Raw genomic sequence first — 26,319 nt, forward strand, 5'->3', positions numbered from 1 at the left:
GTTAGCAATTGTGAGCATTAATATTAGATTCTAATATTAATCACATTTCATGGACCACCTCATTTCATCTTTCTGAAGCTCTAGAAAGAAGCAAAAATCTTATTTATTTTTTCCATCTCACGCTCAGTATAAGAATGGAAAGTCAGCTATGTGTTGGTGACACATCCTTTAAATTCAGCACTCAGGAAACAGAGGCTAGTGAGTTCAAGGCCAGCCTGGTTGTCATAGCCAGGTATTGCAGGCTACATAGAGAGACCCTGTCTCAGGAAGAAGGAGGAGGAGGAAGAGAAAGAGGAGAAAGAGGAGGAGACCAGGAAGAGAAGAGGAAGAAGAGAACAAGAAGAAGAGGAGGAAGAGGAAAAGGAAGAAGAAGAGGAAGGAAAAAAGCAGCAAAAAAGAAATAAAGACAATGGTGTTGGAGAGATTGTTTGGTTGTTAAGAGCACTTACTGCTATTTCAGGGAACCCATGCTGTGTTCCCAACACCCACTTGGTGGCTCACAACCTTCTGCAACTCTCTTGTTTGGGGGTTTTCATTGCCCTATTCTGGTTCTATGGCCACTGCATACATGCGATACACAAATGTGCATGCAAGCAAAACACTAATGCACGTAAAATATTTAAATCTTTGAAAAGGGATGGAAGGTGAATCATGAGGGTGGAGGGATTGCAGCGAGGGTGCATGCTAAACAGTGCATGGAAGGTCAGCACTGAGAACAGGTTGCCTTTAGTGAGAACATATGGTCAGCAGGAAGGACGGATGGTCCACAGTGAGGGCGGAAGATCTACTGTGAGTGATGACGTCAACATTGAAGGCTGGAGATATAAAGTGATGAGACTCGGGGTGAGGTCTTAGAAGCTGTGAGGTCACAGAGAGCAACAGCAGCAAGGTCTTCTTAGAACAAGAGGCTCTGAACAGGTGCTGTGTTGTAAGCATTCCATGCCCCAATGGGTTCCTACCAGATCTTTAATGTCAAGAGTTCCCACCCACTGAGGCATTTCCACACAGTGGTGGGCACATAGGTAGAGGAAATTTAATCGTGTAACTCATACTCCAGGTGGGTCTTCCCAAGTTCGTTAATCCTTTCTGGAAATGTGCTCACAGACACCCCAGAGGCTCTTTCTTAGTCACTTTGTATTCTCTCAGTTAAGTCGACATGACAATCAAAATTAGTCATCACAAGGTGTGCGCTTCAGGCACTAGTGACTAATGGAATCAGCATTTGCCTTTCATAGAATGTGATAGTGACAAGAAGTATCTTGTCATACCAATAGGACCAACTGGAAGCAGTAAGATAACCTCTTAGATCACCTGATGGTCCTCTCTATAGTCAGGTTCTGGTCTGCTACGGATTGTGTTTGAAATGCCTCCTCAAGGATCACATGCTGAAAACCTCATCTCCAGATAATAGATCATGAACACTAATTTCAGTGAAGGATTAATATATTCCTGGGCCCATTCTGAATGGAGAATGTGGAGTCTCGTGGAAGTGAATTATTGAAACATACATTTTACCTTGACTTCTTGTCCTTTCTACTTCCTGTCTATCACAAGATGGAGTTTTGGTTTTATTTTTGCCCATCTATCCTGATGAATGAAATACAGCAGCCAGTGGACAGTAGATTGAGAGAGAGTCCTCTGAAACCAAAAACTAAAATAAATTTTTTCTCCTTCAGGTTGTTTTGAATCAGGCATTTTGTCTTAGGGACAAGAACTAACAGGACAGAGACTCATGCCCAAAGGCAGAAATGGGATGGAGACAGAGATGGGGGAGCTGTAGGACATAGATGTTCCCATGGGTGCTGAATCATTCTTTGACCCTCCCCAGCCTCCTGAGGTGGTGGTCATAATCTCAGGACCCCTTAACTTTGGGTTTCTTTATAAGAATGTTTCCTACCTATTTGTCTCTGATGGACTGTCAGTTTCTGGGCTAACTTTACTTGATTTTGTGGCCAATGTCTTTTGTGCTGGCTAAGACTCAGCATCTTTGGATAGCTCATCTGAGACATTAGTCAACCCTTCTTTATCATGAATCCTTCTGACGTGACCATGCACACAGCTGTCCCCTCCCAGTTCTCTACCTTCAACTGGGAAGTCCCCCCCCCCCCCCCTTCAGCTCTGCTCAGACCAGTTCAGGCCTCTCTTACCTTTAGGAGCAGTGTGCTATGTGCTTCAGACTCACATAGATCTTTGTCCACACCCAGACACAGGATCAGTTACTCCTCTGAATGCTCTGGCACAGAGAGGACAATGTCCCTGGACATCAATGCCAGGGCTGAGAATGTGAGCGTATTGTACAAAAGAACTTGGGAGGCCTCTCTTCTGGCAATGAGTAACAGAAACACTTTGCTTTCAGTTCAGTTTACATTGTTTATGTCTCCACTGTAATTCTGCTACCCTTTGTTATAAATTATTTCAATAAACGATTGCTCCACCACTCCTTCCCTTTTATGACACCAGCTTCTGGGCAGCATGCTGCCACCCTGGTCTCTCCCGAGGACATATATTTGGATGAAGAATGTCCTCTGGCCTCTTTATGGGGAGATCAGATATAGGGACCCTTCCTTCATCACCCTTGGTTTTTTTTTTTCCCTTAGAACGTCATCCAGATACCTGAAAACATAGCGCCAAGAAGAGGGACCTCCTGTGCTTCGCTCCAAGGCTTGACCTGAGGCCTGGACCTGTATATGCCAGCCTTCTCCAGTGTAACAAAGCCATTCCACGTTCTAAAGGTTCCCCGAGGAACTACTCACTGGCTGAGCAGCTGTGTGTAGATCCACTCATTTCACACACAGAGTAGGACACCGGACAGTGGCAAAGCCCAGAATAGCTATCTGTCACCATGAGCTCCTAAACAATTCATTTGTTATAGTTTGGATCTCACAAATGCCCAGAGGCCATGTGTTGAAGGTTTGGTCCCCATCTGATAGTGTCAGAAATTTTACAGAGCAGGACCTAGTGAATGGAAGGTCACTGAGATATGCTCTTGATCCTGTGGTCCTGGCTCCCCCTGTCCTTTGCTTCCTAGCTACCATGAGTTAAGCAGCTGTGCTTTCACGTGTTCCCTGGTGGGATATTCTTTCTCTCTACAGGTCCCCAAATAACAGAGCCAACTAAACACAGACTGAAACCTCAAAGTTATGTACCAAAATATACTTGTCCTCTTTCATAGTTAATTTTCTTAAGTATTTTCCCCAGAGCACTAGAGAAATGGTCAATACAGGATAGAAATGTTACAACACAGGGGAGGGAGGTCCATCATGTCTTCCTAGAAATTTTCCCTTGACTTTGGAGACCTTCTGTGTCAGATTACTCCTCAAGCTGGGGTTTGTTGTTGTTTTTAAGCAACCTTGTATGCGATGTTTGAAAGATTCTTAGAATCCAAAGCAAGACACACACGTACGCGCGCGCGCGCACACACACACACACACACATCCATACATCTGACATAAGCAACTTCTCTAAAATGCTTAGTAATAGCTTTTTGAATTGTGAATCGATATGTTCCCAAAAGAATGTTCTGTTCGTTCTGTAAAGATGCTCAGGCTTTCTTCATTCTTCGGGTTTATCAGCTCTCTTGGTTTGAGGCAGACTTGTCTCAGAATTAAGGTTCATTTGTAGGACTCTGGAGACAGCTGAGGTAAAATCAATGATCCACCATCATGCCCAAGGTTACAACAAACATTTGCAGCGCCAAATGTTGACATATAAATGTTCTAATGGGACTTGTGTTTGATTCCTTTATGTCTCCATCTCTGGCCAGAAATAAAGATCCCATGCTTTCTTTCCTGCCTCCCAAAAGCCACCATTTATGTCCTGTGTGAAAAGGAAGCAGATGCAGTCAGATCAGCTAAGGGGCTCAGACTCACATCCTGAAGGGTAACACACACACAGCCTCGAGCAGTAGAAGACAGCCACAATGGCCCCGTGTGGGAAACACTTCCGTTAAGATCATGACTAGATGTAGGCCATGTGTTTCCTTCTTAGCCCAAGGGAGAATTCTGAAAGAACACTTTGAGTTTATGGTTTTTCTGATCTAAATCTGACCCCCTAAACTCCTGTGCTGAAATCCTCAGTCCTAAGGTGATGGTATTTGGAGGCAGAACTTTGGGCAGCATTGTGTTCATGAGGTGGATCCCAGAATGAGACTAGAGCCCACATAGATGGACACTCAAGAGAGCTTGTATTGGTCCTATCACATGAGGACATAGAATGAAGCTGCCATCTATAAATCACAGAGGTCCTCTCCCCAGGACTCTACCATAGATGTCCTTGTCTGCTTCTCAAGTGCTCTGTGATGCTGATGCTGGCCTGGAACTGCAGAAATGTGCCTAAGCCTTAACCTCCCTGGAAGAAATTCAGAGACCCAAGAGCCAACAAGAAAGTCACACCTGTTTAGTGTAAGTGATATTTAATAAACTCTATTAGTTTTTAATTTGACCCAGTCAGCCCCCCAATAATCAAGACTGAGTCCTATGATTCAGTTATTCAGCTTTAGCACAATTACAGGGTGAATTGGCCCCAATCTATTTTTTTTTCTATGCTAAAAATAGAGTAGGTGAACTCTCCGAGTACTTGCTGTTTGAGTCTCGCCAGGTTATTTCTGCCTTAGGGGGCATTTCACTCGGCCACATGCTCCTACTCCATCTGACTAATGGAGACCTCCCGTTCTCCCATATCCTTCACCTCTCCTCTCTCCTACTTCCGCTTTCTCCATGTGGTCCTTATCTGTGACCCTCCCCCCTCAGCCCTGTAACTGAAGCCTCGAATACCTCTGCTCTCCCAAGAAGTTGGCTGTAGCCACTTTTATTTAAGCAATAGCTTTAGATTGGCGTGCAAGGTTTATACAACTAAGGTCTGTGCATGAGAATTCCCTCATCTGGGGCCAACCAGATCGTGGGGTTCAGAATTTAGCATTTCTATGCACAGCACCAGACCAACCCCAACAGTGTGGTCTGCCTCCTGACTTTTCTCCAGGCTGAGCTTTGTTTCTGTTTGGGAAACACACAGTTTGGATTTATATTAATGCTCTGTGTAGGCACCGGCAGCTTCTTGGAGCTTCCCCAGCCTTGATAAGGTAGGCAGTGCAGCAGAGGGAACCAGGAGTCAACTGTAGACACTAATAGTGAGAGTCACTGCTACCATGGGAAAGGACAATGACCAGGCCAGGAAGGGGCATTTCCTTTGGCCCCATCTGGCAATCAGGCCTAGCAGTGCAGCACGAAGTCTAAGGGTCCTGGGGTGTTTGTCTTGGCAGGCATTTTTATGGCCATTGCTGTTATTCATGGCCATGGTTATTCTTTCCTGAAAGCTGCTGTTGCCTCATGATGCCACGGTACCATTATGATATACAGCCATGACAATGACACTCTAGGTGGAGGGGAAATCTCATTTCCTGGCTAGAGGACCATCCCTCAGGGCATGCTGGCCACCTCACCATGGCCTTTGGAAAGGACTTTTCTAATCACTGTGGTGACAGCCCTGCTGGAGTGTGGCCTTGCATGAGCACTGCAGACCTCAGGGACAAGTGAATTCAGACGGACTGTTTATGACATGGTCACCTTCTAGTGCAGTAACAATGACAGTAGATGTCTTGTTTCTGAACACCGGAAACAACACCGCAGAGCCAATGTCCTCTTCATTTCCTGAGACCCAGTGGACACAAACACAGGCTAATTCTCCACACGTCCTGAGTTGCCACAGACCTCTCAGGAGAAATCCTTTGAAGGTTGTTTACTTTGAACACATGAAGTGCTGGACATGTGAAAGATAGGAGGGCTAGTTCCTTTCTCCGAGTTCAGCTTTGATGACAATATCCAAGCTGCTAAAACATCCCAAAGTAGCTTCACTGCTACTCTTCTCTGAACCATGTTTGGGTGTTTCTTGGGGACAGCAGAACCACTGACTTCAGAGACAGAGTTGAATCTACCTCCAGTGAAGGCACTTGGCTCTAAATACATCATTTTATCTGGACAAGAGGTGTCTCCTTCTCTATTACACAGCCCCAAAGTCATGTCCAGCTCCTCTGGCTGAACTTAGGAGAAGATTTCCTAGTCAGAGAGAGCTTAGCATTTGGGAAGGAAAGACAAGAATGAGAATACTCGGTTGACATCACAGGGCTGGCTAATCTTAGACAATCACTGACCTAGTCAATAATCATATACATCCTAAGGACTTACAGGCATTGGGATGGAGTCCACCCCTGTGTGAAAGCCTGTGTCCATAGCTTGTTGGCTTTGACCACTATGACAGTGAGTGACATGGCTGAATTTACAAATGTGGGTCATAACCGTGTAAGTACTAATGTGTATCTGTTATCTTGGATTTCATCCACATCTTTCCTGGAGTCCAGCAAACCCAGAACTTTGTCTGTAGCTTTGCTCAACAGCTGAGCCTCAGATATATTCAGAAAGAAAGTGGGGCCAGGGCTGAAGGGCTCCCATTTGGCCTCCAAGAGAACCCCAGAAAGCCTATAAAACAAGGTGTCTGTGCCTAGTTCAGGCAAGCCACCCAAGGTGAGGAGAAGAATGGGTAGAGCCATTCAGAGAAGAGGTTTGTGACAGGGAGAATGAGCCGAACTAGAGGTGAACACCTACCTCTCTCACAGGGAGAGACAGGACTTCCCACTGCTAAGACTAGCCTTTCCTCATTCAAATAAAAAATTGTGCCTATTTTGTTAGAATTGCCCAGCCACTGGTACCGTCACTTCTCAGAAAACTATTTCCACAGAAGTAGCGCCCTCTCTAGCAATCTTGAAAGTGGCTATTCTGATGGGTCCTTCTTGGGCATCAGGAAGACCATACCTGCAGTTGTTCACCTAGAAGCTGTGCATGTCCTGAATCCATATGACCTTTTGTATCTGGGTGTGAACAGGAAATTTGTATTCAGGAAACTCGTCCTTTCCAAGGCCTCCACTGGCTCCGTCCAAACGTGTCTCTGTCAGCCGCTGTTGTAAGCATCATCACTCTGAGATTGGGCAGGTGGGGAACAAGAGCTTAAGTCACTGCACATCTGGACAACTGACTTTGTACAGTGGGGGAAACTGAGGTTGGAGTAAGGTGGCTTTCTGAAGCCCCAGCAAAGTCATGATCTCGCTGAGAGTGGTTGCCCATTCTGGCACACAGGAGGATGGCAAGACACAAAGATGGGCCCTACCACCTCCTGCGATGTCTAAATGAGATTACCACCCCCACTATATGAGGCTTCTCCCAGGCTGTATTCTTTGCTAAAGAGCAGCACTGAACTCAGACAGTCCTGTGGCAGCCTACCCAGGACACACACACACCTTCTTCTGGAGTCAGTCTGTACCTTTCTCTTTGCTGAGGCAAAAATACCCAACAGAAGCAACTTAAGTAAGGATTCATTTTGGTTCACAGTTCAAGTGGACAGACTGTCATGGTGGGGAAGGCATGGCAGCAGGAATGTGAGGCAGCCACTCTGTATCCACAGCCAGAAAGCAGAGAGAGCTGCTGGCGCCCAGCTATACTTCTCTAGCCTACTTCACAGAGTGGTACCAACCAAACTTAGGGTGGGCCTTCCCACCTCACACACTTAGGGTGTGTCTTCTCACTTCACACACTTAAGGTGGGTCTTCCCACAACACACATAGAGGATGGGTCTTCCCACCTAACACACTTAGGATGGGTCTTCCCACCTCAATTAACTCAATCTAGAAACTCCTTTTAAGACATGCTCAAAGGAAAAGTCTCAGCATGGTGCGAGGACATTCCTCTTTCTGGGAATTAAGGTCTTAGACCCCTTGTTCTGCACAGCCTTCCAACTGTAACTGAGATGGTTGATAGATAAGCTACTGTTCCCACCTCTTGTCTGTACTTGGATGTCACCGGGTCTCAAAGAGTCCAGCAGTGTCTAACCTGAAGGAAGTTTCCTGGGAGCTTCATGCTGTATGCCTCTTCTCTTGGCAGGTGGCAGGACAGTTCTCTGCAAGGCAGTGAGGGAAAGCTTTGTTTTAGCATAGTGGAAGCAAGTACTATTTTAATTATACTCCAGTGAATAAACAGTCAGTGGAGGTCCAGGGACACTGCTAATTTGAGATTAGATAGTTAGATCCAGTATCTCCTGAATTTTGACTAACTCATGGAATAATGTTACCCCTTGCTTATCTTGAAGGATGTATCATATACACTACACTAGACATTAAGTATGGGAAGCTGGAAGGACAGCTTCACTTTGGGCAGTACAATTGTGGAGATGCTATGCTGCCTGCTTCTGTGCATAGCCAGCTCCCTCTCACCCAGCCTCATCATGTGGCTGTCTTCTCTGGTTCTGGCTTCCACAGAACCCTCAGGCATGTGCTGGAGAGTTCAGTCTACCTGTCCAGTCTGTGCCAGTGTGGGGAGTGAGGGCAACCATATTCCTAAAGACCAGAGGACCCTGAGGTCCCAGACTGAGGATCCATTGGTGCTGGTATGTTAGCCGCTGGGGTGCTACCAGGAGACACACTGTCATACAGGCTTTGTCATTGATATTTGGCCTGAAGGTCCCTTTCGTGGTTTGAGTAGGTTTGGCCCTCATAGACTCGACGGTTTGGATGCTTAGTCCATACGGCATGGCACTATTAAGACTTATTGGAGGAGGTGTGGCATTGTGCGAGGAAGTTTGTCACTGGGGACATGGGGCTTTGAGTTCATAAATGCTCAAGCTAAAAGAACGCCTTTAATCCCAGCACTTGGGAGGCAGAGGCAGGCCAATTTCTGAGTTCAAGGCCAGCCTGGTCTACAAAGTAAGTTCTAGGACATCCAGGGTTATACAGAGAAACCCTGTCTCGAACCCCCCCCCCCAAAAAAAAAGAAAAAGAAAAAAAGAAAAGAAATCTAGTCTCCTCCAGGCTGCCTTTGGATCAAGATGTAGAATTCTCAACTCTTCCAGCACCATGTCTGTGTGCAAGCTGCCATGTTTCCCAGCATGATAATGGACTAAACCTCCGAAACTGTGAGCCAGTCCCAATTAAATGTTAGCCTTTTAAAGAGTTGCCTTGGTCTTGTATCTCTCCACAGCATTGGGAATCTTATTAAGATAGTCCCCTCTTGACAATCCTGGGGAAGACTCAGGAGGGATGTCATTGGGGCGACCGAGAGGCCTCAGGGGACCGAACAGCTGAAGTTCTGACTAGGGAAGCCCAGCGTAACTCTGTCAGTAAAGCCAGAGGAACTAAGAGGCACCACCTGAGAATGTCCACAACGCAGCTCAGAGGCATAAAGGGCTGCTCACCATGGGCTGAGACATTTAACATCAGCGGTCAACTGCTCCTCATAGGCCTTGCACTGTGTCTGGCCAATATTCAGGAGCCCTGGGAAGCTACATACAGATATCCAGCTTGAGGGACCCCAGATAAAGAAACTAAATACTGTGTGCAAAGGACACAGTATAAGGACACAGAAAGGCAGTCTTGGCAGCAGATAAGACTTCTCCTGGGCTCTGTGGAACAGCTGTGGCCAAAGCATCCAGGTCCTCTGTAAAGCCATCTGTCCTGTGAGACCTGGAGAACCATCAGAGAAAATCGACACAGAATCTCACAGAACAGCAGCAGCAGACCTTCCACGGGTCTGTCAGTCGAGGAAGCTAGGAAAAGGCCTGGCCAGGAAAGATGTTTGACCATGGATGTGCCATGACTAAAGTTCCCTTTGGTTCATGTGTCTGTTTATGTCTGCAGACAAAACCCATTTTCTCACAAGATACCCAGTCCACAGTGGATGCCCTCTTTGTAGCTAATGGCATCGGTAGTGACCTTGTCCCCAAGCAAGATCATGTGCTGCTGCACAGGGGTTTCACTCCACCAAAGCCCTAACACAGACACGATTGGTGAGTGACAGAGCCCTGCTGCACCCAGGTGCCCACCAGGTCTCCCCACCCCAGCACTGGAGGTCCAGCCAGGGCTGCAGCTCTTCTGGTCTCGCCTCTATCCAAGGACCCAATTGCTGAGGTCCAGACTCTGCTCTGTCTCTGTGGAGAGGTGAAGCTGCCCAGCTCCTGGAAGCCTGCCCAGGACCCCGCAGATGCCTTTTCCAGACTTGCCACCTGATTTGTTTTCTCAGAGGAAGCTGGTAGCAGGATGGGCCTGACCCTGCAGCCCTGACTCCTGTAAAGTGATCCCAGCATTGCAGGAAGTCAGCAAATCACAGCGTGTGATGACAAGATGGGCCTCATAAGATCAGCACCCTGTGTGATGGGGGAACCTGGCCCCCTATGTGCCAGCAGGAACTGATTTACAGCCTCAGTGCCCATCATGGGCTGGGGGCATGACTGTTGGCTGTCCTGTGAAGAGCAGGAGGGCAGTGGGGGTGAGAGTAAGCCATGCCTTCTCTGTTCTGTTCTACAGGAAAAGAACAAGCAAACACCAGCCCAGGCGGGTTCTCAGCCCAGAGCATCTAACCCTCGCTCCAGGCTGAAGGCAGAAGAGAGGGGCCATATCCATGAAAACATTGTGGAGAGCTTTCAAGTGACAAGAGGAGGTGACTCAAGGTCGAGGTGTTGATGAGCTTCCTAGAAGGTAAGTAAAAAGCCACATTTGCTGCATAGAATTTTTTTATCCTTTCCAAAAAAAAAAAAAAAAGAAATGAAAAATGCCTTATAAGAAAACAAAATTGCAGACAAGAATGAAGAAATAAAAAAATAGCATGAAGAAAAGAACCATGTCCACAAGGATCAACAAGAAGAAAACACACACAGACACACACAGACACACACACACACAGACACACACACACACATACACACACACAGACACATACACACACAGAGATACACACACATACACACACACACAGAGATAGAGTATACCTAATGAAAGGTAAACCAATTTAAAGAAAAAGGATTATATTTGCATGGCCTGAGAGACCCATGGTGGTTGAGACAGAAGTTCATCAAATTGGGCTGCAATCCTCATCAAAATACCAGCAACCCTTCTATAGCAATGAATGAATAAGGCAATCTTAAAATATATGTGAAAATGAAAACAACTTAGCCTACCAAGCAAACCTTCAAAAGCATAAAAAAGACACATTGTGAGGACACAGCCCCTGGTATCAAAGGTCACTGTAAAGCAACTGTAATCAAGATGCTGGCCTTGGCGAGAAGGTGGAGAGACAGCCAGGCATGAGCTCCAAGGTTCGTGTTATGTGATTTCAGCCCATGATACCCTTGCAACTAAAATGAAAATGATGGAGCGATAAAAATAAGAGCACAAATTGATGAAAGTCGACCACTGCAATCAACACCACAAACAAAACAGCATTATCAGCAAATCAGTCAGGCATAGCTGGGCTCACATAAGGAGGAAGCACAGGGAGACTCTGGTCTCAGGGCGACATAAAGGCGAACTCACAAGGGAAAGATTTTAAATGTTAGAGTTAATGGACAAAACATTTATGAGAACAATTTATGATCTTGGTTTAGGCCAAGATTTCTTAGTTACATCTCTAAAAGTGTAGTTCCTGAAACAAAATATTGGAAAACTGTGCTTTGTCAAAATGTAAAGAGTAAAGAAAGAAGTAAGTTATAGATGGGTAGAGTACATTTAAACATGCATATTCTTACGTCTAAAACCTAACTTATATGTATGCCAACAGTAATAATCCCATAATATGTAAAGACATGCTATCCTCCAGTGATAACTTCTTTTTAAAAGGTGTTTTATCATTTCATTTTTCAAGATTATAATATATCATTTCCCCCTTCCCTCCTTCCAAATGCTCCTATACACCCATCCTAGCTATTTTTCAAAATCCATTACTTCTTTTCTCATTCAATGCCATTATACATACATACATATATATGTATATGTGTATACACACACACACACACACACATATATGTTATTATGATGGTTTGTATATGCTTGACCCAGGGAGTGGAACTATTAGAAGGTGTGGCCTTGTTGGAGTAGGTGTGGCACTGTGGGTGTGGGCTTTAATACCCTCATCCTAGCTGTCTGGAAGCCAGTCTTCTCCTAGCAGGCTTCAGATGAAGATATAGAACTCTTGGCTCCTCCTGCCCCATGCTTGTCTGGATGCTGCCATGCTCCTGCCTTGATGAGAATGGACTGAACCTCTGAACCTGTAAGCCAGCCCCAATTAAATGTTGTCCTTATAAGAGCTGCCTTGGTCGTGGTGTTTATTCACAGCAGTAAAACCCTAACTAAGACAAATATATTCCTAAGTACAAGTATAACCTGCTCAGTTAGTTTAATGTCACACGTACACATACACACATATATATTTGGGTGGGTGATAATTTGGTATTGGATAACAAACTAATATTCTTCTCCCTGAAAGACTATTTCTCCCACATTCCTTAGTTACCTGTAGTTCATTATGCAGACTTGAGGTCTCCTGGGTTTTTCCCCGTGTCCACCTTAGCATGTCTATTGTCATGTTTAAACAGTCATGTTGTTGAGATTTTATGGGTGTAGCTTTTATTGTTCCTAGGAGAACAGCCTCACAGCAAACTCCCTGATCTTCCAGCTCTTACAGTCTTTCTACCTCCTCTTCAGCAATGATCTCTGAGCTTAAGGGTAGGGGTTGTTTTGTAGACCCATCTGCTAGGCCTGGCCTCCACAACTCTGCGTTGTGATTTTTCATGGTTTTCTTTAATGCTCTCCCTCTATCCAAAGAGAAGCTTCCTTGACAAGGGGTGGGGACTATACTTATTTGTGGGAAGAAGGACAAATATTTAGAATGTAGGTAGAGATTATGCTAGCTTGGTAAAGTGGTGCTTTTAAGTTCTCTAAGATCCATGACTTTGCTAGCTCTGGGTTGTTTAGGTTCCCTGTACTGGGCTTGATTTCCTTCATATTGAGTGGGTCTTAAGTCCAACTAGAGAAGTGTTGGTCACTGCCAAGGCATGCATGCCGCTACTGCACGCTTGGGGCTATCATGCCATGCTGGTCACTGCCGTGGTTCATAGTCACCATAGCTGGGTCGGACTGTTGGTTGCCTCCCTCCCTTGGAAGCTTGCATGTTGCCTTCTGGTGTCATGAGAGCTTGTTCCCAGGAAGGAGGCTTTTAAGTCAGTCCCAGCTCAGGGCCTCTGGGGACTGTGTCTGAAGTACACAGTGTCTTCAGCAGCAGGGACTTAATTTCTACCTCTGAGAGGCAATCGAGGAGTAGCAAAAACCTGGAATGCTTTTAGAGTCTCTTGGAGTCAAAGATAGTTTCTCATACCTGGCATTGGGTTTTCATCACATGGTCTTTGACTGCTCACAAATACTTCTGCATTTGTCTTCCTCCCCATGCCTAATTGGGACCCTCACTTCCCCCATTTTCCCATCAGATGGTGTATATCCTGCTATTCTCTTCTCTTTTGCACACCCCCATGCTGCCTTTTTACTGCCCCATGTTGTTCACAATCACACCAGGATGTCTCTCCTAACTGAAGATTGGGAGCTAGGAGTCTCACGTGAGAGAAATTGCAAGACAGTTTTCTCTGTAATCCGGGTTACCTCATTTAGTATGGTCTTTTCTAGCTCCATCCGTTTACCTTCAAATTTTATGATTTTTTTCCGTTATAACTGAACAGAATTCCATAGTGTAGATGTGCCGAATCATTGTTTTCCATTTGTCAGCAGAAGGGCATTTAGGTCGTTTTCATGTCTGAGCTATTGTGAATAGAGCATCAATGAATGTGGCTGAGCAGACATCTGTGGAGTAGCACGAGGAGTCCTTTGGGCACATGCTAAGCAGTGGTAGAGCTGGGTCATATGGGAGATCTACTTGAGATTTTTGAGGACTTTCCACATTGATTTCCATAGTGGCTGGACCAGTTTGCAATCTCAAACAACAGTGAATGAGAGATCGCTTGTCCCCATACCCCTCCACTATTTGCTGTTGGTTATGTTGATCTTTGATGTTCTGCCTGGGATAAGATAAAAATCTCAAAGCTGTTTTGATTTGCATTTCCCCAATCATTAAGGACAGTGAACATCTTTTTTGAGATGTTTCTTAGTCATTCCTTCCTTCTTCTGAGAATCCTCTGTTCAGATACCAGGCACTTTTTTGGATGGGTTACTCTTTAAAAAGCTCTTTGTTTTCTGAATTCTTTGTATGTGTTGGGTAGCAATCCTCTGTCAGGTGCATAACTGGCAAAGACCCCCTCTCATCCCGTAGACTTTATCTTCACCCAATTGACTGCTTCTTTAGCTGTGCAGAGAGTTTAGTTTTTAAACATCACTTGTCAATTGTTGGTCTTAATTTGTGGCCAAATGGAGTCCTATTCAGAAGGCCCTGTGGTTCGTAAGGTACTGCCAATGGCTTCTGGCAGCTCTGGTGTTTCATACTTGGGTCTTTGATCCATTTGAAGTTACTTTTTGTGTAATTTCACCTTTCTACACATGGATATCTGGTTTTTCCAGCACCATTTGTAGACATTGACTTTCCTCCGGTGTATGTTTTTGGCATTTTTGTTAAATATTAAATGACTGAAGTTACATGTACACATGTTTGAGCCCTTAGTTTTGTCTTATTGGTCTACAGATCTGGTTCTTGGATTTTGTTTTGCTTTGTTTTTAGTCAATGCTGTACTGTCTTTATTTTTATGCGTCTGTAATATATTTTGAAATCTGGAATGCTAATCCTGTCAGCATTGTTATTATGGTTTTTGCTGAGGACTGTTTCTCTGTCTGAATCTTTTGTGGTTGCATATGAATTTTATGGTCACTTTTTTCTATTTCTGTAAAGAATGATACGGGAATTTTGATTGGGATTTCATTAAATCTGTAAACAGCTTTTGGTAAAAGTGATCATTTTCACAATCTTAAGTCTACTAACCCACGGGCGTAGGGTGCCTTTCCATTTTTTAGTGTCTTTAGCTCTTTCCTCAGAGACTCAGTATTTCCATTGTAAAGGCACTCAGCTCCTTGGTTAGGGTTATTGCCACACATGTTATTTGATTTGAGGTTTTGTAAATGGGATTGTGTCCATGAACTTACTCTGTGTGTTTGCTGTGATGGTATAGAAAGCTATCGATTCTGTGTCTTGTTGATTATCGTTTTTAGAAAGTTTCTGGTAGAGTTTTGCATCTCTCTGGTGTATAGTACCATATCATCTGCAAACAGGGAGAGCTGTATTTGCATCCCTTCAGTTTTCCCCTCTGGCCCTAGCTTCTGCCAAAGTTCTGGGCAGAGTGCTGAAAAGGAGTGAAGACAGTGGAGAGCCCTGTGCTGGTCTGACTTTAATGGAATTACTTCCGAGTTTTCTCTACTCAGAATGACTTTGGCCATGGGTCTCATATATATATAGCTTCACTATATTGAGGTATATTCCCTCAAGTCTTACATTCTCTAGGACTTTTACCATAAAGTCAAGTTATGTTTTTGTCAAAAGATTCTGATGCACTTATTGAGATGATTATATAGTTTTCAGTCCACTTTTGTGGTTTACTACATGACTTGTTTATATTAAACCATCTCTGCATTTCAGGGATAAAGCCAACTTGGTCATGGAGGGTAATCTCTTTTATATATTCTGTTTCTAAGAATTTTATTGAGCATTTTTAAATCTATGTTCATCAGGGATATTTTTTTTCTTCCTCCTTCTCTTCCTCCTCCTTCTCTTCTTCCTCTTCCTCATCTCTTCTTCCTCCTCCTCCACCTCTTCTCTTCTTCCTCCTCTCTTTCTCTTCTTCCTCCTCCTCTTCCTTTCTTCCTCCTCCCTTCTTCCTCCTCCTTTTTTGAATAGTTGAAGAAGGATTCACTGCAGATCTTTCAAAGTCTGGTAGAATTCTGCTGTGAATCCATCTGGCCCTGGAGTATTTTTTTAGTGCAAGGGGGTTTTGTTACTATTTCAGTCCCCTCATTTGATATGGGTCTATTTAGATTTTTTTTACTTCTTGGTTTAATTTTGGTGTAAACAAGTACTTTTTAAAAATAGGTAAAAGAGTTGAATAGATAGCCCAGTCAGGAAGCTAGAATAAAATCAGCAAATCAGAGGATGTCTAACATTTCTATTGATTAGAAATATTCAAATCAATACCACAGACATGTCACAACATGCTCATTAGGAGTGCATGCATATTTTTAACTTCTGGCAATATTCAATGTTGGTAAAAATTGCAGTGTGGAATTCTCCAGCATTGCTGATGAAAATGAAGAAAAGAAAAAAGATCACAAATGTGAATAAAACACAAGTCAGCCATTGCTTCCTAAGTCTTTCACGGGGAAGGGAACATTTATGGTCACACGGTGTCCTATGCTCAGATCTTCACAGCCGTTTATTCACGAAATGACCTCAATCACTGAATGAATACACAGGCTGTAGTTCAGTTAGAAAATGAAACAGATGCAGGGATTGCACATCGGATGATTCCATTCATGGGAAAGTTTTGAAAAGGGAAACCATGGTACTGAGGAGCAGTTATTGGGTCCAGACTGACTGTAACCCGCAATAGCGTAAGAGAAGTTCGTAGAGATGGAAATAATTTGTATATGCTGCTAGCAGCTTCGTGACTATAAATCTATATTGGTCAAATCTCTGAATGCTGACCACAAGACTTAGTGAATATTCTTTTATGTGAATTACACCTCAAGGAATTTACATTGATTGATTGATTGAATGATTGATTGTAGGAACTCAGCTTGACCACTAAGCTCACTTTCAGCCTCTCTGTAAACCCTTTGCTTCCTTATATTTCTTCAGCTTTAATTCAGGACAGCCTTTAGGCCAACTTCAAGGCAGATTTCTGCGCTCAAATATCTGGCAAGTGACATTTAAGCCACACAGAACTTCCTAATAAATGTCATAATTTGAAGAAAGATTTTTTTCATCAGTTCAGTAGAATCTCCCAGATCATCTGATGATTAAAATTTGACAAGACTAACACCATCCAGTTTCTATCTGACTCTGATTTGACATCCTCCTACAATGGTCATGGTCTCCTCGGGCATGGTATTTTCTTTCAGCTGAGGGAATAAGCTGTCCAGTCATTGTTGATTGCCTTGTCCCATGAGGGACCATTTGACTGTCAGGTCCTTTCAAAGTCCCCATAGCTGCTGCTAGATGGTACTACTGGGTGACTGGTGTCTATAGGTAGAAACAGTTCAGTATCTGACAGCCTGGAGTCCATGCTGGTGACAGAAATTCAGATCCTCGTGCAGAAGTGTCCATGACATCTATATCTTCTTTGACCAGCTGTCTGTGAGTAACCTGTGGATGTTTTCATTGTCCTTATCTGTTGTGTGTCTATATTCCTGGGAAACATAAGAAAACATCTACTCACTCCATAGGGAGTCAATGACAGGCCAAAGGAAGTCAGGTTACCACTATGGTCTAACTTGGGTGAATCAATGAGTTTATTGGTATTACTTGTAGGAGTATTGATGACAGGTTACTTAAAGGAGCAGGAATAACTCACAGGAAGCAACATCACCAAAGTTCACCTCAGTTTGAGTGACAGCTCATGGAAACTGGAAGCCTGGTGATAACTGGACATCCCTGAAAGTATGTAAAGCTTAGTAACCTAAGCTCAAGAACTCACTCAGATTGGACCCAAATGACCTAATGTAGGGACTAAAGCTCTTCAAGCCTAGAAGAGAAACAGTGACTGATCTTCAGAACCTTAAGGTAGACAATGGATTTTCAGACATAACAAAGCAATGGGTAGAGAGAGTGCGAGTGGGTAATGAGGTAAATGGCAACTTTGGGCTTCAGAGGATGAAATCAAGGAGATGAAAGTCAACCTACAGAACAGTGGAAAATGTCTTCATATTGTATGTCTGATGAGATATCTAGGATAAAGTACTCTTAAACTAGAATAACAAACCCATGCCTGGTACTACAAATCTACCCAAGAATCCATGATTGAGGAGCTTACAGACCCAGGGGCGAGCCTACTATTATTATTCAGCTAAATGGAGATGGTCTCCAACTACCCTCTAAATTCATATCTCTCTACTGGTAACTAGTGAAACTCTGTCAGAACTCACCAGAGAAGTTTCTTTGTGTAGTAGATGGTGGTTAACTGTTGAGGTTTTGTCTTTTGTTTGTTTGTTTGTTTATTACAATGCTAAGTGCTGGCCTCCAAGAACTGAAGTCTGCACATAGCCTCTAGGACCTTGCTTCTTCCCAAATGAATTCTGATTGGTAGCCAATAGTCAGACAGAAGAGAGATAGGGGAGATTTTTGCAGGGTTAGAGAGAGGAGACCATGAGGAGGGGAAGAGAGAGAGAAGGAAATGGCCATGTAAAAAGAAGAATGTGGAAGAGGGAGAGAGAGAACCACCACGGGGTAGTGCCAGCAGCCATGGCCTCAGCCATGGCCTTGTGGATATTTTTGAGCTTACATAAACAATACTGAGAGAACATTCATGGTCATAACAGTAAGAATGTTTGTGAGAAAAGAGGACACTGTGACCATTGGTTCCAGGAGCTGAAGATTGCCACCTGACCTTCAGAGAGCCCCCGGGCTCTTCCACCCTCCCTTGGAGCCTTCTCTTGCTTATGCTTATATTGCCACTCCTGAATAAAGTTTTCAGAGCTTGATCAGTATGATTGACTTGCTCTTATTCTTCGTGTCTCTTCTCTCTCTCTCTCTCTCTCTCTCTCTCTCTCTCTCTCTCTCTCTCCTGCCCTGGGTCCCCGCTGATTGTCCCTGCAGGTCCAGGGAACTGTAGGAATGAGAAACAAACAAACAAAAGAGATATGGTTCTGTGGGCTGGCCAATTAGAGCTAAGAACAGCCCAGATAAAACATAAAAAAATAGTAAATAACAATTCAATGTTATTCATAGGGAAATAGATTCTAACAACATGGAGAGTGGACAACTGCCCAGCTATTGTGCTGCCTAAGACATATTTAACAACACAAGACTATATATGTCTTCTGAAAGCATAAATTGTCAAAGGCAAGTAAAAACCCCACACCAAGATATTTTAAATATATATTTTTTTACTACAGTTAACACAGAAACTTAAAGTTGATCAAAGAGTTGATGACTGTGGTTGGCTCAGCCACAGTGGGACATCTGTATCATACCCTCTCCCTGAGGCTCAGGGATGATTGAGGAAGAAGAGCAGGGCAGGGGGTGCAGAAAGATGATTAGAGCCATTAGTAAGAACTGGAGAAAAACAGTGACCTCTTGATGGACAACTGCCCTTATTACCTCACAGAAGTAGTTTTCTATTGTGTCCAATATTAAACCAGTTGATACTCCAGCATGGGATAGGAAAGGATTTATGAGGCCCCACCACCAACTGGGGAGCTATGGATAATTGGTGACTTCTGAGTGAGGGAGAGTCTTGTCTTTAAGGATTTAGCTCCTGGTAGATTGACTATATTCTAGTGGATAGTCATACAGACAGGGCAAATTGTGGTCTATGGATTATACAAAAGGGGCATACATTGGGGATATAATGGTAGAAGTAGGTCTGGGAAAAGTTAAGGGGAAGAGTTGGAGGTAAATATGATCAAAATACATTGCATACAATCCTTAAAGAATTAATAAGAATATTTTAAAGACAAACATAAAAACATATCACTGTTAGGGCATTTATCATGTCTTATACTTCAGTACATACCATTCCACTTCCTCTCCAGGAGCAGAGATCTTCTTCTTCTCCTGCTCTTGGACATCAGAGCTCCAAGTTCTAAAGCCATTGGACTCCAGGACATCTGCCTTTGCATTATTAAATTATTACACTATTGCATTAATGCATTATTGACCCAGAAGTACAGCAGTGGTCTCCTGCTTATGGGATTTAGACCTTACCATAATGAAACGTATGGATTGCTAGAACTATGGACTAGTCCTTTGAAGTCACAGATACAGTGCTAGTTGGTGACAGTACAGTGTATGAAGCCAAAAGTTCTCCAGAAGACTGCATGTATGCTGCATCAGCATCTAATATAAGGTTGTCAAGGAGTCAAGAACCCAAGAACCAAGGGGTAGAAGTGGGAATTTTTAACTATCTGCTTCACCTCTGGTGACACACTTGCAAAATGTGCATTTCCTGTTCCATAATAGAATGCTCTGGTGGCTTAGAAGTCTTGGTTCTAGTGCAGGATTTGTTTCTTCCAGGAGCCACAACAGTGATGACATTGAACTGCAAGTTAAGACTTTCCTCTGGCTACTTCTGGCTTCTCAAGCCCCCGAAATAACATGCTGAAAAGGAAGTTACAGTAATAACTAGCCAGAACTAGTTAGAGTATTCACAGGGATGACTAGCCAGGACTAGTTACAGTATTACAGGGATGACTGGCCAAGACTTTGAAGGTGAAACTGCATGGTCACTCCACAACCGAGAGGAGGAAGACGATGTGAGGAGTGCAGGTCCCTTGGGGTGTCTCTTTGTGTTACCTTGCTCTTTGACTAAAGTTGATGGGAAACTGCAATAACCCAATCTCGTCAAGATGATAAAATGTCCAGACCTGTCAAGAATGAAGCTGTGGGCCACTGCTCCAAGCAAAGAACCAAGGGCTGCTGAGGTGCTTGCTGAGTGTGTGTAATGGCTAGTTGTTGTCGTTGTTGCTGCTGCTGCTGTTGTTGTCATCGTTGTTTGTCAACTTGACACAAACTTCAGTCATTAGAGAGGAAGGAACTTCCCATTGATAAAATGCCTCACCAGAATGACCTATGGGTGCAGGTAAAACTGTAAGGCATCTTCTTAATTAATAATTGCCCTGAAAGGGCTCAGATCACCATGTGGTACTCCCTCTGGGCAGGCAGTCCAGAGTTGCATAAGAAACCAGGCTGAGCAAACTATAAGGACCAAGCCAATAAGCAGCAGTTCTTCATACCCTCTGCTCCCATTCCTGCCTTCAGAGTCCTTCCTTGAGTTCTAGCCCTGACTTCCCTCAGTGATGGAGTGTTACCCAGAAGTATAGGATGAAATAAATTATTTTCTCCCAAAGTTGCTTTTGGCCATTGTGTTTTGTCATGGCAATAGGAACTCTGAGACAATGCTAGACTTGACTGGGAATTCCCAGGGTGCTGCTAAAGTTATTCTAATTTGCTGTATTCATTACCCTCGAAGCTTTGGTCAGCACTGAGGGATCTGTCTCCCACTAACAGAGAAGCCAAACAGTGTAGCCCTGGGTTGGACTGCCTGGGATTATCTTCAGAAGATCTGCATGCGAGTTAGTGGACAGATGGGAAGGGTCTGCCCTCAGTGTCAGTGGCTGCATGTACTAGGCTAAGGCCTCAATAGAAGGGAAGGGCAGAAGAAAGGCAGAGATGCCCTCCCTTTTCAGAAGCTGTGTTGCTTCTCCTTGTATCTCAACTCAAAGATTCTGGCCTTCGGGTTCTTAGACTCATTCCAGGGGCTGTTCATGCTCCTGGGCCATCATTCACAGCATGAGAACCATGACATCTGCTTCTTAGGTCCTAAGACCTTCACACTTGTCTAAGATACAATGCACTGATTCAAACTTTCAGCTGCTGGGTGGCCATGATAGGGTTACTGACCTCCAATTCTATCAAATCTCTTCTCCTATATCTACTTATATTTAGACAAATTGTGTTGGATCTATCTCTCTGACAATCCCTAACACCCATCCCCTCCCCAAATTCCATATGGCACTATTCAAAACAGCTAAAATATGGAAACAATCCAGATGTTCATCAACTGACAGACTGAAGTAAAATTCATAAGTACAACTGCAGCTTTAAAAATGCATTTTTAAGAACCAAATGTGTATTGAATGTGCATATTCTGCTTGCCATAGTTCCCTAAAGAACACAATGTCACCATCTACAAATATAATTTATATTATATTAAATCTCACAAGTCATCTAGAGATCATTTAAAGAATAGAGGAGGGCATGCACAAGTTACAGTACATATCCCATTTTATAAGGGGACTTGAACATCCACGGATTGAGTATCCATGAGGTATCTTAGGGAAAATCCCTCATGGAATCCAAGCACCAACTCTCGTGTGTGTGTGTGTGTGTGTGTGTGTGTGTGTGTGTGTGTCTGTCTGTCTGTCTGCCTGCCTGCCTGTCTGTCTGTCTGTGTGTCCCTCTCTCTCTGTGTCTGTCTGTGTCTGTGTGTCTGTCTGTGTATTTTTGTATCTGTGTGTGTATATTTTTGTATCTGTGTGTGTATATTTTTGTATGTGTGTGTGTATGTGTGAACGTTATTCAACCATTAAAAAGATGTGGGATGAACATTGAAAATATGAGGCAAAATTTAAGTAGCGAGCCACAAACACCAAGCTTAGAGTGATTCCATGTAAAGCACTGTCAAGACAGAGCAGATGGCAGAGACACAACGTTAGGTTAGGGTCGCCCAGGGCTGCAGGGAGGAGAAAAATGGAAGTGAGTGTTGATGACAGCAGGTTTCTTTGGAGGGACAATGAAAAGTTCTAATATTAAATTATGGTAATGATTGTGTAATCTGCAAGAATGCAAAAACCATTGAATTCTGCATTTGAAATGGGCACGTTTCATGGCATTTAAAAATCACACTTTAATAAATCTGTTAAAAGACCTTCTTTGAGTGACACTTGAATTGTTAATCCAACAATGTTTATAGATTGCATTTTCTACAACTGTGTTTCGGAGAGTCCAAGTGCTGTACCAAATGTTAATATATGCTTTTCAAAAAGGAAGAAACATGGTGTGTGCAAGTGAACTTAAAATATGAGAGAAGGATGCTTGTTGTGCTAAGGTGCGTGTGCTGCCCAGCGGCCTGTTCCCCAGGAAGGGCTTGGGAGTTCTGTACAACAATGTGAACTCTGGAGGACAAGGGACACTAGCTGTGTGTATCCCATCCTGTATGAGGCTTCCATCTCTCCTATAGAAAGCAAGGGCAGACTTGGAGAATGGCACAAGACAAGACAGAGAGAACAGCCTACTGGTGAATTCCAGCAAGGCTCCCAGTGATGAGTGCCATCTCGGTGATTGTCCCCAAGGTCTCTGGAAGTCTCTGACTCCCAGAAAGTAGCTTTGCAGCCTCTGAAGTTCCAGTGGACATACTCAGAACCAAGGACAATCTGATGTACATGCTGTGACAAGATGACTGTTAAAACCCCAAAGGAAACCGCATAAGCATGAGCCAGGACGACAGGCTGCTCACGGCCTTTTGCAGATACTTATAGCTGTGCTTGCCTAGCCAAGTCCATTTCTTATGTCCCATAGGGTCACCTAGGGATGCTGATGTGGACTACACCAGTGAACTAAGTCCCTGGGTATGTTCTGAGTCATTGCTGCCCATTCCCTTTGACTGCCTCTCGGATGGTAAGTAACTACCTCCCCTACCATAACCCTATGAGAAAACCTAATTATGAACCCAGGAGTTCAGACTTGCCAACCAGATAGTCACAAATGTTATGACACAATAGTTTACAACATTCTTTGCTTTGTCTTACCAAAGGTTTCCTTAAAACTCTATTGGCCAGGAATGGCTGAACCATTCTGAATGTCATTTATTTCAAAAACATTTATTTTCCTTCCTAGGTATGGGAGAGCTAAGGCATGCACCTGTATCTGTGGATTCTGTACTGACTGGCCCAATGTGGACACTGGTTGATGATGCTATTTGGGGGCAGCGGATCAGCATCATGATGTATTTCAGACGAGTCATTAAGCTCTCTGGGCCCTGGGAGTTCTGCCCTAACAACTGGAGAGGTGATATGACTCCTTTCTGCCTCCTTGGATCCCTGTGAGGAGAACAATATTTATGACAGCCTGGAGCTAGGGGATTTGGGATGAGATTTGTAGCACTACGTTATCCAACTTTTAACTTCCTGTCTCTTCGGGTTAATGACATTCTCCATCCGGCCCAGCAGTGCTGTTCTGTGCTGGAGACACTTATCCACCTCTCCCACCTTCTGAGTCTTTTCGAGGGACAGCAGAATCATCTTGATTTCAAGGATACTTGAAGCCTCACCTGAGGTCGTACTTAGCAGCCCCTACCACCCACAGTAGGAAGGGTCGTTGACTGGGAGTTTGTACTGGTTGAACTGCGCCCACGGGCAGGAGGCCTGCTGATTCTGCTTAGTCTATACACAGTATGTGCTCAGCAACACCAGATAGGAACTCAGGCGACATCTTAGTTACTTTTCTGTTGCTGGGATAAAACAGTATGCCTGACATAACTGTAAAAGAAAGTGTTTAGTTTTAGAGGGTTTGTGTCCATGATGGCTGAGCAAAAGAAGGGCAGCAAAACCAGCTGTCCTTGTCAGGGTCTCCATTGCTGTGAAGTGAAACCATGACCAAGGCAACTCTTATAAAGGACAACAGGTTTAGAGGTTCAATCCATTATCATTCAGGCAGGAAGCATGGCATCTGGAGAAGGAGAGGAGAGTTCTACATCTTGTTCTAAAGGGAACCAGGAGAAGACTGTCTCCAGGCAGCTTGCGGGAGGGTCTCATAGCCCACCCCACAAAGTGACACACTTCCTCCAACAAGTCCACACCCACTCCAACAAGGCCACACCTCCAAATAGTGCCACTCTCTGGGCCAAGCATATTCAAACACATGAGTCTATGAGGACCAAACCCATTCAAATCACTACAGCAGCCAAGAGCTCAAGTCTCCAACCGAAAACAGGAGGCCGAAAAAAGACAGTGCACTCTAAATGGTGCAAGTCTTTCTAAAGCCTCAAAGCTTGACCACAGTGATATATTTCCTCCAGTAAGACCACACCTGTAATCTACCCTGAACAGTCTGCCTATCAAGGACCATGTATTTGATCATGTGAACCTATAAGGGACATCCTTATTACAGCACTGGCAACAAGAGCCCTCATGTTGTTGGATCACGTGGTTACTTCGTGGTGGGGCCTGTGTTCCTATAGTCCCAGGGTCCTGCTTAATGAATTACCTTCAACCCCTCAGTCCTCCCAATGGTCAGACTCAAGATATACATCCCAATACAGGCAACCTCAACACCTGCCTGTCCCCTGCAAGGGCCCACCATGAGCTCAGTGTTCCAGAAACAACGGAGGTCATCTCTTGCAGTGACCTCAGAGGCAAACACACTGACTGAGAAACACCTTTGAGAGAGAAGGCCATTTAACACCCAAGAGAGTGGAATGGAGGGAGAGACTGGTGAAACGGTGAAGACCCAGCCAGGACAATGAGAGCAGCCAGGCTGCAAAGGATCGACCCACTCCAAGGAGTCAAGGAGAAAATTGTCTGGACCTCTCAAGTGGCTGGAAGTCTTTATGGGTAATACATGTTAGAAAGCCAGGTTCCCTGGAGGCCATGAGCAGTACCCACAGCCTCATCTGGTTAATGGTGACCCTTGCTTAGGGGTTAAAAGTTGTTTGTTTCCTGTTTGGTGGCCTAGGGGGATAGAGGAGGCCTCCAGATTTAAAAGGGTCATGCTACGAGAGGAAAGCCATAACTAAAAGAAGGAAGAAATGAGGAAATGGGAGAGAAAGAAGTTCTGGCAAAGATCTGGAGAGACATGGAGCCCTTGTGTATAGCAGGTGGGAACGGGAAATAGCAGAGGGTTCCAAGAAGCTGAACATACAAAACAGAATCTCCGTATTCCAGCAATTTCACTCTTAGGGCAGAAAAATGACCTCTTGCCCTGACCGGTTTGCTGAGTCAAGAATGGGGCTTCTGGACTGAATCTTGAAAACTACTATAGACTCTTGAATGAAGAGGACTTCCAGCAGCTGACTTCCACACCTCTGACCTTTCCTTCAGCCCTTGACCTCCCTAAAGTAGTACCATATGTTTCAAACCTGTTTTTAATGGTTGAATTAATGATTGTAGCTAAATGATATCTAATATATATTTTTAATAATGTCTATCACTTAAGTACTTAAGGGAAATAAATGTATGTATGTGGTATTTACTCACTCAACAGAAAAAAAAAAGTGAGATTCAAAACAAGGGTATGTACATAGATGCTCACAGCGGCCTTGTCCACAAAAGTCAAACACTGGGAATACTCAAATGTTCTCAACAGATGAGTGGAAAAGAAAACCAAGGCCTATCCATGCAAAGTGATACAGCTATAAAAGGAAGGTGTGTGTGTGTGTGTGTAAGTGTGAGGGTGTATGTGTGTATGTGTATATGTGTGTGTGAGCAAGAGTGTGAGCATGTGCATGTGTGTGAGGGTGCTCATGCGCATGCATTACAACAGGCAAACATCAGGCTCTGTGAAACAGGTCACCTGTATATGTCCTCCAGTAGACAGAGTTCCTACTTCTATGATGTGTCCTCAGGAGGCGCATCTGTAGAGGTGTGGATGTTGGCGCTCACAGGACTGGAAGGGTAGGTAGGGAAGCCCTCGTGAAACTCGGTGTCACTTCCTGTGATGGAACATTCCAGAACTAGACAGAAAACTGAGTTCTTCAATAAGGCTTATTTCAGGATGTATAAAGGTCACTTCAACAAACTGTTAATCCTTTTTT

General features: G+C 44.1%; 1 long non-coding RNA gene across 1 annotated transcript; it reads left to right on the plus strand.

The window, feature by feature from the left end:
* Positions 1-4,135: 4,135 nt before the first annotated feature.
* Positions 4,136-24,205, plus strand: Gm35455. The gene is made up of 4 exons (XR_385428.2): positions 4,136-4,400; positions 10,340-10,510; positions 23,088-23,186; positions 23,406-24,205. It is a non-coding gene; the product is annotated as a predicted gene, 35455 (long non-coding RNA).
* The last annotated feature ends 2,114 nt before the right edge of the window (positions 24,206-26,319 follow it).

The sequence above is a fragment of the Mus musculus genome, chromosome 17 (assembly GCF_000001635.26).
Source record: "Mus musculus strain C57BL/6J chromosome 17, GRCm38.p6 C57BL/6J".
Classification (NCBI taxonomy): Eukaryota; Metazoa; Chordata; class Mammalia; order Rodentia; family Muridae; genus Mus; species Mus musculus.